The sequence below is a fragment of the Rattus rattus genome, chromosome 7 (genome assembly GCF_011064425.1).
Source record: "Rattus rattus isolate New Zealand chromosome 7, Rrattus_CSIRO_v1, whole genome shotgun sequence".
Lineage (NCBI taxonomy): Eukaryota > Metazoa > Chordata > Mammalia > Rodentia > Muridae > Rattus > Rattus rattus.
In genome coordinates this window covers 107,174,780-107,194,125 of record NC_046160.1, presented here as the reverse complement: position 1 = coordinate 107,194,125, position 19,346 = coordinate 107,174,780, and positions in this window count along the sequence as shown.

Genomic DNA, 19,346 nt, shown 5'->3' with positions numbered 1-19,346 from the left:
GTTTTGGTGAATTCAAAGGACTGCAGGGCATTCATGGCACAAGTCATTATGGTTATCCTTCTTCAACGCAACAGATATTCATTGTAACTTTCCCTTGACTGTAACAGGAATCTCTTGTGATGTCCCACATCTATTCGATGGTGGCAATTATGTTAAACTGTTTGTAAATAACTCATTAGAAAACAATGAATCAATTTACATTTGAACGGTGATATATATTCTTATGATGGGCATTGGTTTCACATTTTGTGGTGGAAGCATCAATCTGACTGAACGGAGTTACAAAGCAGGAGCTGGTAGAAGGCAAGCAGATTCCTGCATACAGATGGCACATTAGCTTGAGTCTACGGTCATGGGAATGTGCAGTTTTATTTTCATATAAGATTTGTTGCAACACTTACGGCTATAAACATGACTCTGAATCATTATATATTCTGAGAATATTACAAAAGTAGATACTAACTTATAACATGTGACATTAGAATATTATTGTGTGTATACTGGGAAGAAAATATGTATTTGCATTATTGGCTTAATTCATTCAAAGTATGAAGGTGGTATGACTCTGGAATAGGACACATTGACGAAGAAGACAAAGTTTAGAAAACACTAAGATAATCACAATTTTAAAAATGTTAACTCTGGAATTTTTGTGTATTTATATTTGTTTACTTTCAGAAATTTACAGGATTATAGTTAGATAATATTCATCTTTAATTGGACTGCAATTCCTTATGCATTTATGCTCACATCCTTAGCTTCACAATTTTGTTTGGTTCTTTTTAACAAAATGAAATGTAATAAGATAAAACAGCAACAACATCAGAGGAAGGCTGGAAAGGACCAATCAGAGAGGTAAAGAAGCTCCAAGAGCACGTCCAAAGGTACAAAGACCCACTCCACTCATTCACACAGTTACGATTCCCATAAAAATACCAAGTTAGTGTTAGCTCAGAGCTTGCTGCTTCAGCCTCAATGAGTACATCTGAGCCTGGCTCAAACTGGTTCGGAGTGACATATTCTCCTTGTCTCTCCCATTCCCTTTGGCTCCTCCATTCATGCTGCTTCTCTTCCACAGGGTTCCAAGGGCTTTGAGTGGAGCAATTTGATTGAAACTTCCTATTTACAGCTATGTGTTCTAAAGAAACACACACACACACACACACACAGACACACAGACACACACACATATACACACACACACGAGAGAGAGAGACAGACAGAGAGAGAGAGAGAGAGAGAGAGAGAGAGAGAGAGAGAGAGTCTTTTTCTTTTTGAATTAGTTTGCCTGTGGGTTTTTTCATCTTTTTCTAATACGTTGTAGCTGTATCAGGAAGCTTCTCAGCTAATAACTGAGTAAGGCACTGATCCATATGCATATCTGAATGCCATGAGGAAGCATTTTATTGATGTATATATGTTTAGAGCAGTAATGTTTGGTTTTACCCTAGATCCCAGGGCTATCTAGTATCTTACTCTTGGTCAGCCAAGCAGTGTTATGTGGGGGTTCCTGTTGTGGGACCTCTGCATATAGCACTGATGGTAGGGAATGAGTCAGGTCATGGTAAGAATGAAAATTCACTGAAGATGGACATGTTTGTTAGACTGGTATAGGACTTTTATTATGGAAAAAAGAAATTCAAAATATTAAGGTCAGACCCTCAGTGCAATGCCATTCACTGTTAAATTGGGTTTCTGTAACCCTTGGAATATAATACCTCTGAACAGAAAATTCAGTCTCATTTAAAGAGGCTTTAAAACACCTCTAATTTTCCTTTGGATATGGACTTTCTACAATACATGATATTGGATATTAATACTTTTAGAGTGGAATCTACTTCTGCTGTGGAAATGTCTGCAGCTTTTGCCTCTGCATGTGTATGTGGGTGGGAGTGAGGGAGGAGAACAGAAATTAGTGGTAGGCAAGGGATATGGGATATAGGAGGTTCCAGGTTCTATGGGGGTGAATCTAGCTGAATTATAGATTCCAAGCAATGGGGGATGAGGAAACTGAAGTGACTCCCTTTTGTAGCCAGACAGGACTCCCACTGAAGGGATAAGGACACCAACGCAGCTACAAAACCTTTGACCCAAAATGTATTCTACCTACAAGATGCACAGGGACAAACAAAGTGGAGTTGAGAATGGCCAACCAATGACTGGCCTAATTTGAGATACGTATGGGCAAGCACCAATCCCCAGTATTAGTAATGATGCTCTGTTGTGCTTGCAGTTCACATTAAAAAAATTTATAATACAGTACTTAAATTCAAGGCACTGCTTAATATGTATCAGTAAATTGTGAGTACACAACAAATAATGATAAATGAACTGGAGATCTGTGTTGAGGACAGTAGTTAAAGCCCTTAGTATCAGGTTCAGATTTATCATGGACATTCTTCTATATCCCTATCCTCAAAAGTGAAAAGTTGCCTTGAGAAAGAAAGACAGAATTTCTAAGAGTCAGGAAGCTAGGGAAATATAAGAGATTCAGTAAACTCATGCACTATGAAGGTCACAGGGTCCTTGCCCAAGGTTGAAAAAGCAGTCAAAATGTTCAGGAGGAGCAGGGTTGAAGCTATCATACATTATCTGTGCTGGGGTGGGTTTTTCAGAAAACTGATTAGTTTTCTATGAGTAACCCATACTCTCATAAGTAACCCCTCACCCCTGCTGCTATTTGTAATCTCCACAAACTCACTGGTTCAGCAAGTAGGACTTTCATATAATTGTTCATTTGGCCCATGGACAGTTCTCTACGTGGGATAAATAGGCATTTGTTCTTGTCTCCCAGGAAATGTCACAGTTCAAGGCATGGTGGCTAGAGGGAATGGGCTTAGGTTCTTCTAAGTAGCTACAGTAGTTTCCAGAATGTCCTCAGGGTGCAATTTCCGTTGCTGTGACCATGCAGTAAAACAGGTTTTGCAGATGTTAGGAAGCATCAGCCATTTTAGATACAAACTAATGTGTCTGATTGAAACAAAATTATCATCATGTAAACTTCTAAAAATTATGATTCTTCTTATCACTCCTCATGTATAAGTATGGATGAGGCTGATTAAACACCAAGTATAAAGATTCCTACTGCCTAAGTACAAATTTTTCATAAAGGCATATACCTGTCACCAACAAGTTAATATAAATAACTAGGACAGGAAATTGTATATAGAAATCCTTGCTGTATTTTAGTCCCTTTTGGTTAACAAAAATCTCAGCAGACAGACTTCTGATTCTATTGCAAATTAAGAAGTCATTTTTATTTCTGTGTATAATTAGTCATCTTCAAATGACCTTTAGATTTATACCCTTTGCTTCTCACCTTACCATTTTGTACTTTCCACACTTAATATTTCTGTTAACAAACCATGAGAATGTAGCTATCACTTTACAAATTACCCACAGTAACCTATACCCCTTGTTTGATTAGAGTTTTATGTGATTGACATTCTTTTAGTAGCATTAAACCTTAAAGATATGGCAGGTACCTCCTTGGCAATGTACTGTGAATCATAGAATAATCTAAGTGTGTTTTACATACAGGTTTTCTGAAATAAATGTCTTGACTAATTTTCTACTGTTTTAATGATAATGAACATCAGTACAATATCATAACAAAAAGGATATACTCATACTTGAGTTTATATTTTCATTCGTATATATAAGCAATTGAGATAATTATTTATTTCTCATCTGCCTACTGCAAGGCTCTTTCTTATTAGTAAAACTAAGGATTCTGTCTTTTCTATTTTGTACATTACATTTCAATCCAGCATTTTAATTTGATTATCTGTACTTACATTGCAAGTCTCATTTTTCTTGAGACTAAATGCATATATATGAAAAACAAACAAATATTAAATTAATAAAGTATGAAGTTAGAAACATATTCTACTTAATACTTCTTGGAATGCTAAGCTCTGCACTCATGAGGAAAGGAATTTAGAAATCAAGATATAGTCTAATTTATTTCTGGCATGTTTTATGTATTTATTAATTTGATAATGTTGTGGAGGCTGAGGATCTAAAATTGAAAATGGAAATTTTTTGCTATCCAATGGAACCATCCAATGGAAGAAACACAGCATTTTCAACAAATGGTGCTGGTTCTACTGGAGGTCAGCATTTAGAAGAATGCAAATCGATCCATTCTCATCTCTATGTACAAAGCTTAAGTCCAAGTGGATCAAGGACCTCCACATCAAACCAGATACACTCAAACTAATAGAAAAAGTGGGGAAGAGTCTCGAACACATGGGCACTGGGGAAAATTTCCTGAACAGAACACCAATGGCTTATGCTCTAAGATCAAGAATTGACAAATGGGATCTCATAAAACTGCAGAGCTTCTGTAAGGCAAAAAGACACTGTCATTAGGACAAAGTGGCAACCAACAGATTGAGAAAAGATCTTTCTAATCCTACATCTGATAAAGGGCTAATATCCAAAATACACAAAGAACTCAAGAAGTTAGATTCCAGAGAACCAAATAACACTATTGAAAAATAGGATACAGAGCTAAACAAAACATTCTTAACTGAGGATAATCAAATAGCCAAAAAACACTTAAAGAAATGTTCAACATCCTTAGTCATAAGGGAAATGCAAATCAAAACAACCCTGAGTTTTCGCCTCACACCAGTCAGAATGGCTAAGATCAAAAACTCAGGTGACAGCAGATGCTGCCTAGGATGTGGAGAAAGAGGAACACTCCTTCATTGTTGGTGGGTTTGCAAGCTGGTACAACCACTCTGGAAATCAGTCTGGAGGTTCCTCAGAAAATTGGACATTCCACTACCTGAGGACCCAGTTATACCACTCCTGGGCATATATCCAAAAGATGCTCCCACATACAACAAAGACACATGCTCCACTATGTTCATAGAAGCCTTATTTATAATAGCCAGAAGCTGGAAAGGACCCAGATGCCCTTCAAAAGAGGAATGGATTAAAAATGTGGTATATCTACACAATGGAGTACTACTCAGCTATCAAAAACAATGACTTCATGAAATTCATAGGCAAATGGAATGAACTAGAACATATCATCCTGAGTGAGGTAAACACTCAGAAAAACACACTTGGTATGTACTCATTGATAAGTGGATATTGCCCAAAAGCTGGAACTACTCAAGGTACAATCCACAGACCACAGGACACCCAAGAAGAAGGATAATCAAAATGCGGATGCCCCCACTCCTTCTTAAAAGGGGAAAAATATCCATATGAGGGGATATGGAAGCAAAGTTTAGAGCAGCGACTGAAGGTACTACCATTCAGAGCCTGTCCCACATATGGTCCATATATACAGCCACCAAAACTAGATAAGAAGTTAGAAAATGCATGCTAGGCCCGGATATAGATCTCTCCTAAGAGACATATTAGATCATGTCCAATACAGAGGTCAATACTAGCAGCAAACCACTGAACTGAGAACAGAAACCCCTGGGGGGTAATTTGAGGAAGGATTGAAAGAGTTGAAGGAGCTTGCAACCCCATAAGAATAAGAATGCCAACCAACCAGAGTTTCCAGGGAGTAAACCACTACCCAAAGACTATACATGGACTGACCCAGGGCTCCAACCTCATAGGTAGCAATGAATAGCCTTGTTGGGGCACCAGTGGAAGGGGAAGCCCTTGGTCCTGCCAAGGTTGAACCCCCAGTCCAGGGGAAGATGGGGGAGCAGTAAGGGGAATGTATGGGAAGGAAAACTGTATGGGGGAGTGGTAGGGGATGGGGGCTTATGGATAGGAAACCGGGAATAACATTTGAAATGTAAGTAAAGAAATACAGCTAATAAAAAAATTTTAAAAAAAATTTAAAAAACAAACAAAAATATCCAATAAAAGGGGAAAAACTACATTGGTAACTGCCATGTGCCAAGCCCCCAGTAGGTTTCAAAACACTGTGCAAAATCTTCTATTAGCATTGTCTTCCTTAATGCAGTAATTCTCTGAGGCAAATACTGTCATTACCCCCACTGTCCCAGTGAGGATACTAAGAGAGGTTACATTCAGGTCCTGACTTTGTAAACAGCAAAGCCACTATGAACCCCATATGGTTTTCCCCATTAATAGTACTATTGTTCACCTTCCAAATGTTCCCTGTATCAGTAACAACACAGTAACAGTAATAGATTATGAAAATATCAAAGATTGAAAATGAAAAGTTTTGACTGGTCAGATGGCTAAGCAGGTAAGTCCCCTGCTGCCAAGCCTGGGTTCAACTCCTGGAACCCATGTGGAGGGAGGAGAGAACCAACTCCCACAAGTATGATGCAAATCGTCCTTTGACCTCCACCACCGCGTGTTTTAAGCACAAACATTTAGTATTGTCTGGTGGGATTTTGAACCTCTATATGTCTTGTTATAGAGGGGAGGAAATGTGTATTGTTCTAAGGCTGCCACATTTTACTTTCTTTCATAAAATATTAACTCTAAGTAGACCATATATTTTTAAGTGTTGAGCTATGGATGTAGCTCAGTAATAAGCACTTGCCTCACATGTATGACAACTCTATACTTGGACCTCAGCTCTGCAAAAATGTAAAACAAAATGTTAGATATGTATGCCATACTGAGAAAGCAATAAAAATGGACGTACAAAACTTACAGAGTCATAGACAAAAGAGAATAAAACGGAATATCAAGTCTGTCTAGTCTGAGGAAGACAGGAGAGAAAAGAACACCAAGACCAATAGAAAATGAAGAGTGGCATCAACCCAAATATGTCAAAAGTTGCTTTAAAGGTAAACAGCCAAGAAGTCTGAAGAGAGGGCTCAGAGGTGGGAAAGTTTCACCACTCAAGCAAGCCTAATAACCTGAGTTCAATCCCCAAAACATGAATAAAAGAGGTCCCGATAAGTGGTGGATGACAGTCGTGGACAGCGGTGGTCAGTGGCGGATAGTGGTGGACAACAGTAGTGGACAGTAGTGGACAGCGGTGGACAGTGTTGGACAGTGGTGAACAATAATAGTGGACAGTGTTAGACAACAGTAGTGGGCAGAGGTGGACAGTGGTGGACAACAGTAGTGGACAGTGGCATAGAGAAGTGGATGGTGGTGGATAACAGTAGTGGACAGTGGTGGATAGTGGTGGACAACAGTAGTGGACAGCAGTGGACAGTGGTGAACAACAGTAGTGGACAGTGGTGGGCAGTGGTGGAGGACAACGCTAGTGAACAGTAGTAGATGGTGGTGGACACTGGTGGACAACAGTAATGGGCAATAGTAGTGGACAGTGGTGGAAAAGAGTGGTGGACAAGCATTGTAGACAACTGTAGTGGACAGTGGTGGACAACGGTGTTGGACTATGGTGGACTACAGTGTCCAGTGGTGGACAGTGATGGACAACACTAGTGGACAGTAGTGGATGGTGGTGGACAGTGGTGGACAACAGTAGTGGACAGTGGTGGAGAGTGGTAGACAACAGTAGTGAACAGTAGCAGACAACAGTAGTGGACAACGGTAGGCTGTGGTGGACAGTGGTGAACAAGAGTGGTAGACAATGGTGGACAACAGTGGTGGACAAAAGTAGTGGACAGTTGTGGACAACAGTATTGGACAGTAGTGGAAAACAGTAGTGGACAATGGTGGACATTGGTGGACAACAGTAGTGGATAGTGATGGACAACAGTAGTGGACAGTGATGGACAGTTATGGACAACAGTAGTGGACAGTGGCGGAAAACAGTAGTGGACAATGGTGGACATTGCTGGACAACAGTAGTGGACATCGGTGGACAACAGTAGTGGACAGTGGTGGACAACAGTAGTGGAGAGTAGTGGACAGTGATGGATAGTGGTGGACAGTGGTGAACGACAGTAATGGACAGTACTTAGGCTCACAATAAAGATATACATTAATACTAAATGCTTCAGAATTAACCTCCACAAGAGAAGTTAGATAATACATACGCTTGTTTCGCTTTTCAACAAAGTTCATTTAAAATGACTTTTAATATTTTTGTAATATCTTTTGAAGGTGACTGATAATAATGTCTAAATTTTATGGGCAAGTCAAATAAACCATATTTAGGTAGGACAAGTTTTTTCCCTGAGTCAAGTCTGGATAGCCTTGTATTCATATATATATATATATATATATATATATATATATATATATATTATATACTTCCCCTCCTCCTCCACTTTCAATATCGAAGATTTCCTCTTCCACTCTGGGTTAACCTAGGAATTACCTTTGGTAGAGTCCTCTCTACTTCATCTGCATTATAATCATATAACATTTGGATCCAGAAGAGGAAAAATCTGCATACTCTGGGGCAGCTGAAGACAAGTGCCAAAGAGAATGACCTGTTGAATTTTTGAGGTGCTTCCTGAATCGTACTTGAGAATGACATCTTGTACTGCATAATGGTCTATTGGCTTATAGGGGACTCCAGTGTTTTCCAGTAAACTATGGAGAATAACTCGTTTGTGTTATTCAAGATAGTGTTGTGCCAAGAAGAGTTTGTGAACCCGAAAAAACCACCAAGGAGTTATTTCCAATGTAATCACATTAGGATCTCTTTATTAGAAGATGGAGTGCTGTCTCTCCTGTAACCAAACCTTGACACTGCAGGACAGAAATGTGGAGCAGTCTTGAGTCCTCTGAAGGACAAAGTTTTCTAGGAAATGGGAGAAGGTAAAGGGGTGTCCAGCCTGGAACGCATCTAATTGATTGACTATTGTAAGCAGAGAGGAGGGTGTTCTGAAGCAAGAGCATGAACAATTACATCTGAAACAATCCGACTAATCTTTAATTAACTGTGGCTAGAAAGTAGCTAGGGAGTGACTCTGGGGTATGGACGAAGGACAAGCTGTGGATTCCTTCCTGGTACTTGGGTGCTTGGTTCAGCAGTAGAGTTGTTGGCTTCTTCTTCTTTTTTTTTTTTTTTTTTTTTTTTTTTTTTAAAGGTAAAGGTTTAGTCCTAGCTGGAGTAGATCTGGCCTCACCATAGGAGAAAACATTCCTAGAAATTTGACTAAAATCTTCAAAGCTATTATGTCTACAATGATATATTTTACTGACTGAATATTGAGGCATACAAGGATCCTCCATGAAAATTCAATTTTCACAAGGCTGAAAAATGTACTCGTAGTTTTAATAATTGCACTTAATACTCATTTGAGAGACAGCTAAAATGTATGTGTGTGGTAAATATGTTTCTAAATTTCTGTACTTCGACTGTCTAGAATCTGTTTAAACATTTAACAGCCTCTTCATACACACAGAGAAACACAACACTGTGCATTTGGCCTCCACACAGAACCATTTATAATGTACTATAGCATTTTCTAATAAACAGTAAATGAATTGTTTGTTTTAAAATTTCATTTTACATCCCAAATTACATGTTTATTACACTTAGTTTTATTGTTGTATTTAGTGATTAACCCAGAATCATTTTATTGGGTTTTGTGTTTATATTGTACAGAAACTCAATCAAGATCATGACCGTTGCTTATAGAGTCTGCAGGATTCACTTAGCCATTAAAACAGAGTGAGTGACTGAAAAGGGACAAAAAGGTTCTCTGAACTCTTCCTGCAATTCTTTAAACTTAGGTGTTTATTCTAAGTTAGATGTACAATTTTTATTCATTCTTATTATCTGGAAATAGAGTTTATCCAAGTGCACTGGTCTGATTGTGAAACAGGGAATTTGAAGTATTATCATTCAGAGTTAAACGATTGCAGCATCCTCCCTGCGATTCTTTTGCTAATTTCAAGATCAATGTTATTAAATATGCCCTGGCAAATAAGCCCGATCTGGAATGGCAATGCAACAGACTACTTGGCAAGAGAACAATTCCTCATAGCTGATGGCAAGATGCTGATAAATATGAAATTATAGGACTACTTATCTTTTGGGTAGTGTTAACAATGTGTCTTCAAAAATAATAAAACAAAATAAACTTGATGGCTTTTGCACAATTATTTTAGTAGAGGATAATAGACAAATGAACATTGTATAACGAAAATGTAATAGGTAACGTGGTAACACGCAGCCTACCTGCGATGGCTAAACTTAGTGGTCAAGTCGACAGGTAAGAGACGATGGAACCACAATTAAGGACTTGCCTACATTTAGCTGAGTGGTAGGCATGTGTTTAGAGCATTTTATTGGTTGCTGATTATGGTAGGAGGATCCATAAGTGTGTACAATAATGTCATGGGCTACACAAGGAAAACACCTGAGCATCAGCCTGGAAGGCAACCAACAAGGAAGGTTTTTTGAGAATTCTGTGCTTCAAGAAGCTTCCTGGCCCTTCTGCCTATGCTTCCTTCAATGGCAGGCTATCTACTATAAAGAAAAACAGACCTATCCCTTACTGCTTTTGATTAATGTTGATAATGAGAAAAGCAAGCTAGAGTATCAAGTAAACTGTGTGATGAGAAAGACATATATACCTGATTGTTCACAGACCTATATTGCATGCCTTTTGATGGAGGAAGGAAGGTCCCTTTAAAGTTTAAGGCAACTATGTTTCATGAAAATCAACTTGCAAAGTAACAAAATTACTTATAATTATTTTTGTGATAAGAATCAAATTGGCAAGTAAAGTTACTTTTCACAAGTTGAAAAGAGCAAAGATAAGAAAATATTAATATTGTGATTGGCAATCTCATCCTACCTGTTCTCTATAGCATGTTTAATATACAGGAGTAGATTAGCATCAGTGAATTCTGTTATTTTAACACGCATCCAACTATTATAACCAATTAATACATTGAGAAAAATTAGATTGAATATTGGATATATAACTATATGAATATTTTAGAGTCTACTAATTCTTTAGTGTCTGTTCAGCTTATGCTGTAAAATATAAACAAGATGTTTTGCTCACACCGTATATACTGTCACTTCCTCCTCATATTCTAATGATATAACTAGGTTACTGGAGTATTAGCTTACTTGAGATACGTGTTTCAATTTGTTTGATCAGGTGAAGTAAATAAGTTGATGATTTTTGTTCTAAATGAAACAGCAAATTTTGTGTTTTGTGAAAATATATTATTATAATAATTAAATAATTTCTCTGTTAATATGATAGCTCTTCTACAGTATACCCAAGATATCTAAGGTTCAAATTTGAGTTTAATGCTATATTTTGAATTTATTAATGAGTAAACAAATTCTGTTGCAAAATAAGTTTACAAATTAAAAAAAATAAATGTCTTTTTTATTATATACAATATATCTAAGCTATATTCCTGCATTCAGAAAACAAAGCAGCTGTTGTTAGAGTTTCAAAGCAATTAAATATATGTATATACATATATATGTGTATATATATATATACATACATACATATGTGGTGTATATTCACATATGTGTGTCCATATGTATATCATGAATCTTCTATTCATCAATCTACCAATAGTCTTCTCTCTCTCTCTCTCTCTCTCTCTCTCTCTCTCTCAAACTCGCTTGCTTGCTCTTTCTGTTGTTGAAGTGTTTTAAGGTGGATGGGTGTGTGTGTGTGTGTGTGTGTGTGTGTAGGAATCAGGTTTCTGTAGCGGTCAGAGGATCGGATACCATTGAGTTGGAGTTAAGAAATTTGTGAGCCAAATTAACTTTGATCCTCCCTAAAAGTGGCAAGAGGTCTCAAATATTGAACTGTTATTCCAGCCTTCCACTTCCAAAAGCTCTTGACTCAAAAATTCATCAAATAATCCTACAAAGTGTAATTTGAATGTTCTCAGGAGTGATCACATGGTATTTTGTAAACAATTGGTGCGCCTTTCCACAAAGAACAGAATTTCTTCATTTTTCTTTATTTTTTTCTGTAGACTTGAAGTCTCATGAGTTTTTTCCTCACCCATCCATACATATCACTATACAATTGTAGAAACAAGTAACATTTCACAGATTGAGAAAATGTGTGTATGTGTGTGTGTGTGTGTATGTGTACCTGGTTGTGTATGTATAATATACATGTGTGTATAGATACAAAATATATATAGTTTATACATATATACATACACAAACACTCAGGAATATTAAGTAATTAAATTATAATGTCAAAAAATGAAAGATTTTTAAACTATGATGTACTATTTTCAGTACAGGCTAAATTATCATGCTAAATTGTCCTTAAACATGTTAACTCTCAAAATAAAGAGGATTTCCATTGATGATGATCTCTTGTTTTAGTTGAAAAACCAAATGGTTCTGGTGTTTTTATCAGGAAAATTTTACACATAGCCTTTTGATAAGTACATTCACCTTTTCTAATTCCCAAATCAGAAACTTTTCTTGACATTGTTTTTTATGTTTTTTTAATGTATTTTATGCTTCTATTGTTTCATCAAAAGCTTAAAATCGGGGCTGGAGAGATGGCTCAGCGGTTAAGAGCACCCGACTGCTCTTCCAGAGGTCATGAGTTCAATTCCCAGCAACCACATGGTGGCTCACAACCATCTGTAAAGAGATCCGATGCCCTCTTCTGGTGTATCTGAAGACAGCTACAGCGTACTCATATATAATAAATGAATAAATCTTTAAAAAAAAAAAAAAGCTTAAAATCATGTGGAAGAATGTTTAATAAGAAAATTTTATAATGTCTTAATGCTTTTTAATTTATAATATTTACTTAGATTAGATAAACCTGAAAGCTATTTTCACTAATATTGAAGTGACTTCTCATATACGTAGCCAGTACTCTTTCAATTTCTTTCAAAACAAGCGACTAATTAAATTGTAGATGTTGATTTCAACAAGTAAATTACTCCAAGTAAGAAGGTGCCCTTTGGAAAGTAAACATTTTAAATAGGTTTCCACTATCGAACTGGAGGTTGACTATTAATCATTCTAGAATAAATAAATAACTTTTACAACATAGTGTTTCTCAGTAACGTTCAACTAAACTTTAGTTACTACTCTAATATCTAAGAAAGTCGATGGTAATTTTTGTTGTTACTTCTTGGTAAGTACTTTAGATCTAATAGGTCAATTTTTGTTTGTGGGAAATGAAATGTTATAAAAATTTCGAATCATTGACAGTAGTTACATTAAATGTGATACGTTCCCCCATATTTGATAGTTGTATATGTTTCTGCTAACTTACTAAAATATAGGGCAAAAAAATAGAACAAAAAATAATGTAGCAAAATACTGACTCAAGCAAGCCTCAACAGACAAATGTAGATTAGGAGATTGTAAGTAGAGTTTCACAAGGAAGGCCATGTCTTTCCCCAGCTTCTGGTGTTTTATGTAAATGTCCTTTCTTTTTTTTTTTTTTTATATCACAGTTGTATAGTTATATTAGTAAACTTTCAGCCCTTGCTATATATTTCCTGAGAAAAACAAATTAAAAGTTGTCAAAATGCACTGTGAATCAGGCTGTCAATCATGTCAATCCATAATTAACTGGGCCGCTGTAGTTAGGCCTACCAAGGAAACATGGAAAGCTCACATGGTGGAGTAAAGAAGCTTATATACCTGGTGTCCAGGAAGGAATGAGGAATGTGATACAACAGTAACTGACAAGTCTCCAGAGACCCCTTTCTTACTTCCTCTTCCTGCACCCAATACCCTAATAGTCCATTCTGCATGATTTTATTAGTAGGATGACCTTAAATGAAATCAAAACTATCACAATTTAATCACTCCTGAATGCTAATATGTGTTTAACAGTACAGGAGCATTTGCAGACATTCCACATGCAAACAATAATACCAGTGTTTTAAAGAGGATTTGGTTTCTACAAGCATTCTGTTGTACTATTTTGATTGGATAATTGCATTGTTTTTATTCCCCATAGAAAGGTATATCATGACAAAAAACCCAGGTGAAATAAACCTTTTTATACCAAAACAAGTCAGGAAGCACATGAGAAGAAAGGATCTGAAATGAATACACACACACACACACACACACACACACACACAAACATACACACACACACACACACACACACACACACACACACACACAAATACACATTTATTCAAAGTCACAATTCCCCATCAGACTAAACCTCCCAATAATGTGATCCACTTATGAATCCAGCCGTGTCATCTTCCTCACTCAGGGCTGTCACCTCTTTCTTCAGCTCCTGGTCTCACTGTGCACTCCTTATGTGTAGATCTGGAACCTCTTTCATTAAGCAACATTTAGAGAAACTCTTTGTTGTGGAAAAATTAAATAAAATGCTTTCTTTTATCCAGCCCTAGATCCAACACCATAGGGCCACATGGCATTGTGGATATTTTCATCTCAGTCAACAAAGGGTCTCACCTGCTAAGCTCCATCTCATATCACACTGCTGATGGCTACTCTCTGAGCCTAGCAGCAATCTCTCTACCATCTAGTTCCCACGCCAGGCATACACATCCAACTCCATGCTGGCCCAGTGTTTTCAGCTACCACATGCTTTCTTGAACTCAATTAAATTGCCACATGAAAGAACACACAACACAATAACCTCTGATCCAATTAATAAGATATAATTTGCCCATCTAGACATACAAAGCTCTATACACATCCATCCCTTAAGAATATTTGTAACAACCTGTAAATGTACTGAGAGGAATCTTAACACCCACCTCCGTGTTCTCTCTGCCGCTTCTGCTTCTCCAGTCTCCTTCTCTTTCCAAAACTTTTCTCCGGCCCATCTTTCTTTCTCATCCAATTACAGGTCTCATTCTATCCTGTACCTGCCTTTACCTGCATAATGACATCATCCTACAACTGTTACATACCATGGCCAAATTTTAATTAATTATTAAAATGTATGTATATACATCCTAAATGGTGCCCCTGTCAGTCTCCTCCTCATAGAGTTTTTCCATCAATTCCCCTCCCTTTTGCCTCTGATAGAGTGGGTCCCCCTGGGTATTCCCCTAACCTGGCACATCGACTCTCTGCAATAATGTGTGCATCCTCTCCCACTGAGGCCAGAGAAGGCAGCCCTCTGACACTTCTGTGCCATCATCTACCCCATGCATGCCCTTTGGTTAGTGGCTCAGTCTCTGTGAGCTCCCAGCAGTCCAGGTTTCTTAAAACTATTGGTCTTCCTGTGGAGTTCCTATCTACTTCAGGGCCTTGAATTCTTCTCACAACTCTTTCATAAGGGGTTCCTGATCTCTCTCTAGTGTTTTAATGTGGGTATCTGTATCTTTTTCAGTCAGCTGCTGGGTAGAGCCTCTCAGAGGACAATTATGTATGCATATATTTCTCAAAGCCTACTTTCATCAGAGTTTTACCTTCCCAATAGCCCACCAAAGATAGTACAAAATAAATGTTATTAGGACACTGTTTTAAGATAGTTCTTTGGGGGCAATTCCAATCTTTGTTGTTCTCAATCCAGTTCACTCGTAAACACTGCACATGAATCAGAAGGGCAGTTCAATCCAGAAGAAACAGTGAGGGTTCCCAATCGGCCTGAGTCTCCTGAAATGGCAGGAAGCTGCAGGACCCTTACTAGAAGTTCTTCGGTGAGTGTCCCTCTATAAAGTCACTGCAAATAAAGATCAGCAATGCAATGTAAGGTGAACCAATACAAGCATATTGTCAGCGAGGTCTAGGGAGGCATAGCATGGTGAAACAAAGCTCGAACTCTCACTGTCTGTGGGGTCATATTTATATCCTTTCTAAAGATTATGTGACTTTTCATGTGTTTGCTATAGCAAAATATACTTTATCCTGAGTCTGCTTAAGCAAAACATTCCTTCACCTGTCTGCTCCAGCAAAAGCCATACCTAATAGAGTCTCCAAAGAAACTACAAATTGCTAGGCTACTGTCTGTAAGCATATCAGAGAATCATTGATAGAATCAGGGACTGATGTTTGCCCACAGGATGTGTCTCTAGTTGGGCCAGTTATTTGCTGAATGTTCTTTGAGCTTCTGCTCCATCTTTGTACTTGCATTTCCTTTAGACAGGACAAATGTGGGGTTGAAATTCCTGTGGGTGGGTTGTTGCCCTTATCCCTCCACTTCGGGGTATCCTGACTTGCTACAGGAGGTGACTTCTTCAGGTTCCATGTACTCATTGTTAGGCATCTCAGCTAAGGTCACCTACATTGATGCCTGGGAGCCTCCACCATCCCAGGTCTCTGGGACCTCCTAGAGATTCCTTCCACCCCCACCCCCACCTCCACCCCTACTGGCTGCAGATTTCTGTTCATTTTTCTTGCCCTCTGAACCTCTCTCCTATGTCTCCTTGCACCTACCTCATCCTTCCTCTATATTCCCTTCCCCTTCCCCTCTCCCACTCAGGTCGTTATCACCCTCTGACTCCCATGCCCATTTTGGTTCCCCCTTCTAAATGAGATTTCATTATCCTCATTTGGGCCATGCTTCCTGTTTATTCTTTCCATGGGGTATTCTGCACTTTCTTGCTAATAGTGACTTATCAGTAAGTACAGACCATGCATGTTCTTTGGTGACTGGGTTAGTTTACTCAGCATGATATTAGGAAAGTACTAATGTGAACTCACCTGGCTATTTCTATTTTAGACACATAGTTTTCATCGACTTTATTTTGTCTAACTTATCAGATATGCTCATGTTCAAAAGAAATGGCACATTATGATCTTTCAGGGTAAACTGGATTTGGAAAGGGGAGAGCAAATGTTTGTTTTAAATATATATGCATTTATATTCAAATGTACATGAAGGATAGGACTCTCTTGATCATGATTATTATTTTGATATTATAAACTCCCACTTGATTTCAACTGTTACAGGTTGTGTGTTTGATGATTTAACTTCTAATTAGGTATTTGCATTTATTTGCCTTTACACAAAAGAAAAGGAAAAAAGAAAAAAAATATAGTGGTCATCATGAAATTTGTACTAAAAGGAAACCAAATGCCACTAGGGAATGACTAGTATGATCAGTCAATATTCATCAGAGCTGTGGGCTCTGATTTTAATATGTCTGACGTTCACATCAGCGCAACATCTCTACACCTCACAGCAGGATGAATGCACCAGGGAAAACCACACTATCTGAGTATACAATTGAAAACAGCTTCATATATTGTATGTACCATTTTTTGAATTAATGAATATCATGCTTTATCTAAGTGGCAAGTAAACTATAAAGTGATTTTCAGGTGCTAAGAAGGGTAGAATGAATAAAAAATGAGTTGTGATAGAATTATGAATAATAACTACAGTAATAATAAAATATGTAAATATATACTAAAATATTTTCACTTCACTCTTATTTTTAAAAGGGCATTATGACAGCTGCTAAAACAACGAATGGCTAAAGACCTATGCTCCAGTCCTGATGGCCTGAGTGCAATGCCAATGCCACATGTTATTCAATGTTTGTAAGTTGTCTTCTGAGCTCCATCTATAACCACAAGAGAGTCTTGCTCCCATAAACACACATATACAAAGAGAGAGAGAAAGAAAGAGAGACACAGAGAGAGAGAAAATATTAATGCATACAAATATAACCTAAATGTATTTGCATATATAAAATATACATATATACAAATATACATATGTACATATAAACATATATATACATACATAAACTAAACCATAAAAGTTGTACTGTAAACTACATATTGATTTCTAGTAGCTTATGCTCCTAAATTTAGTGAAGTTGCTCAAGGAAGATACCTGATAAAGAAAAAAATTCCACTTTCCACAAGTTTTATTTAGACAATGTATAAATATTCAAGTTTTTGCTTTCATAAAATTAAAGGCAAATCATTCTGTTATATACTTTTTCATAAAATTAAGTTCTAGACTTTAAAATAATACATTATAATCTTTATAAATATTAAGTGTTGCATATCTCTGGAACTATTTACGTATCACTTGAGATTATGATAAGTTAGGGAAGCTGACTAGTGGAACATTTCCAGAGAAGTTTGAAAACTCATTTAGAATTGGAGAAATACTGGTAAAACATATTGATTTTTGCACTAATTATGTGATAATTAACTTCCTTATTGTTTTATCACAGTGGTAATATCCATCTATCATCTATCATCTATCTATCCAATTATCTCAGATATCATGTGTGTGTTTATATCTATGTAAACTAATTCAATAATATAATAATATAATATTTCTAGCTTTATAAAGCAAATAGAGAAATTTGATCACAAACTTAATTGTTAATTTAGAAAAACAACTATAATTTTGATTCTGCTGTCAAATATGTCCTTACAGACCATTCTGTATTTTCTTTTTCTCCAAGTAAGAAGGAAATGGATGATAGGGACTGTGAAGGGTGTTAAGATTTATTTGCCTACATGCACTGAGTATAATCAGTCTTCTAGCTCTGATTCTAAACCTGTGCTAACATTCAAATCAAGTTATACTTGGATTCAATAGATGTTCAAGGCTTGCTTTATTTCTTAAGTGAAAAATAAACTAAATATGCCTCATAAAACATTAAGTGTTTCAACAAAAAACAAACAAAAACAATAACAACAACAAAACTAAATTAACTTCCGCCTTCTGCCTTTTCTTCATTAGTAACAGAGCGCCAAAACCTGGAAGCAGTAATTTAGATATCAATGACTGAATTTGTCATTACACAATGCTTTTAATAATCTTGTCAGGTACTGTTTTCTGATGAATTACAGTGTCCAGTTATATAGGACCCAGAAATTGCTTGTTTGGTATTATGGTAAGTAGTCCATTGAAATGCCTACGGGTTTCTTTCAGTAAAAGTGATTTACTTCACCAGAAGTGCAATCAGATACACCAGAATATTTCAATATGTCTTTGAAATCTGCCTCCATATAAGGAAGCAAAAATGATCTGTAGCCATACTCCCATTTGTAGGGTCTTCGTGTGTCTAATGAGAGTTGATGTAGGAAAAATGAATGAGCAAAATCTGGCTGCCCATCTCAAGAATAGGGAGCTTGGAAAAAACCATCTTGACTTCAGTGTTTCAAAAATATCCTTTGAAGCTCTTTGAGGCCCAGCTGCTTCCTCCGCCTGTATTTGCACTGCTGATTTTAAAAGCATCCCAAAGTAAATCTGTAAACACCATTCTTGTCCTTTGACTTACAAAATATTTGACTTTATCTTAAAAACTAAAACAAGGTTTGAGGTGCATGGCTTTGCTTTATACTGATAAAACTTTTTTGACTTTGCTCTTCAATGAATTGCATCATGACTGTTAAGCAGGCCTTCAATCCAATTGAAAACAATTGGTTATCACCACAGCAGTCATGTGCCTGTTACACCAATAAATACATCTTGTCAAGATGGTAAATGTGATAACTGACAAGATATACTAATGTCCTTTTGTGATAGACACACCGAAAAATCAAGAAAAAATATTACTAAACTAGGACTATAGAAGAGAGTCCCCAATTTGATAATCTTTATTTACAAAAAGTCTACAACTAATATTAATTT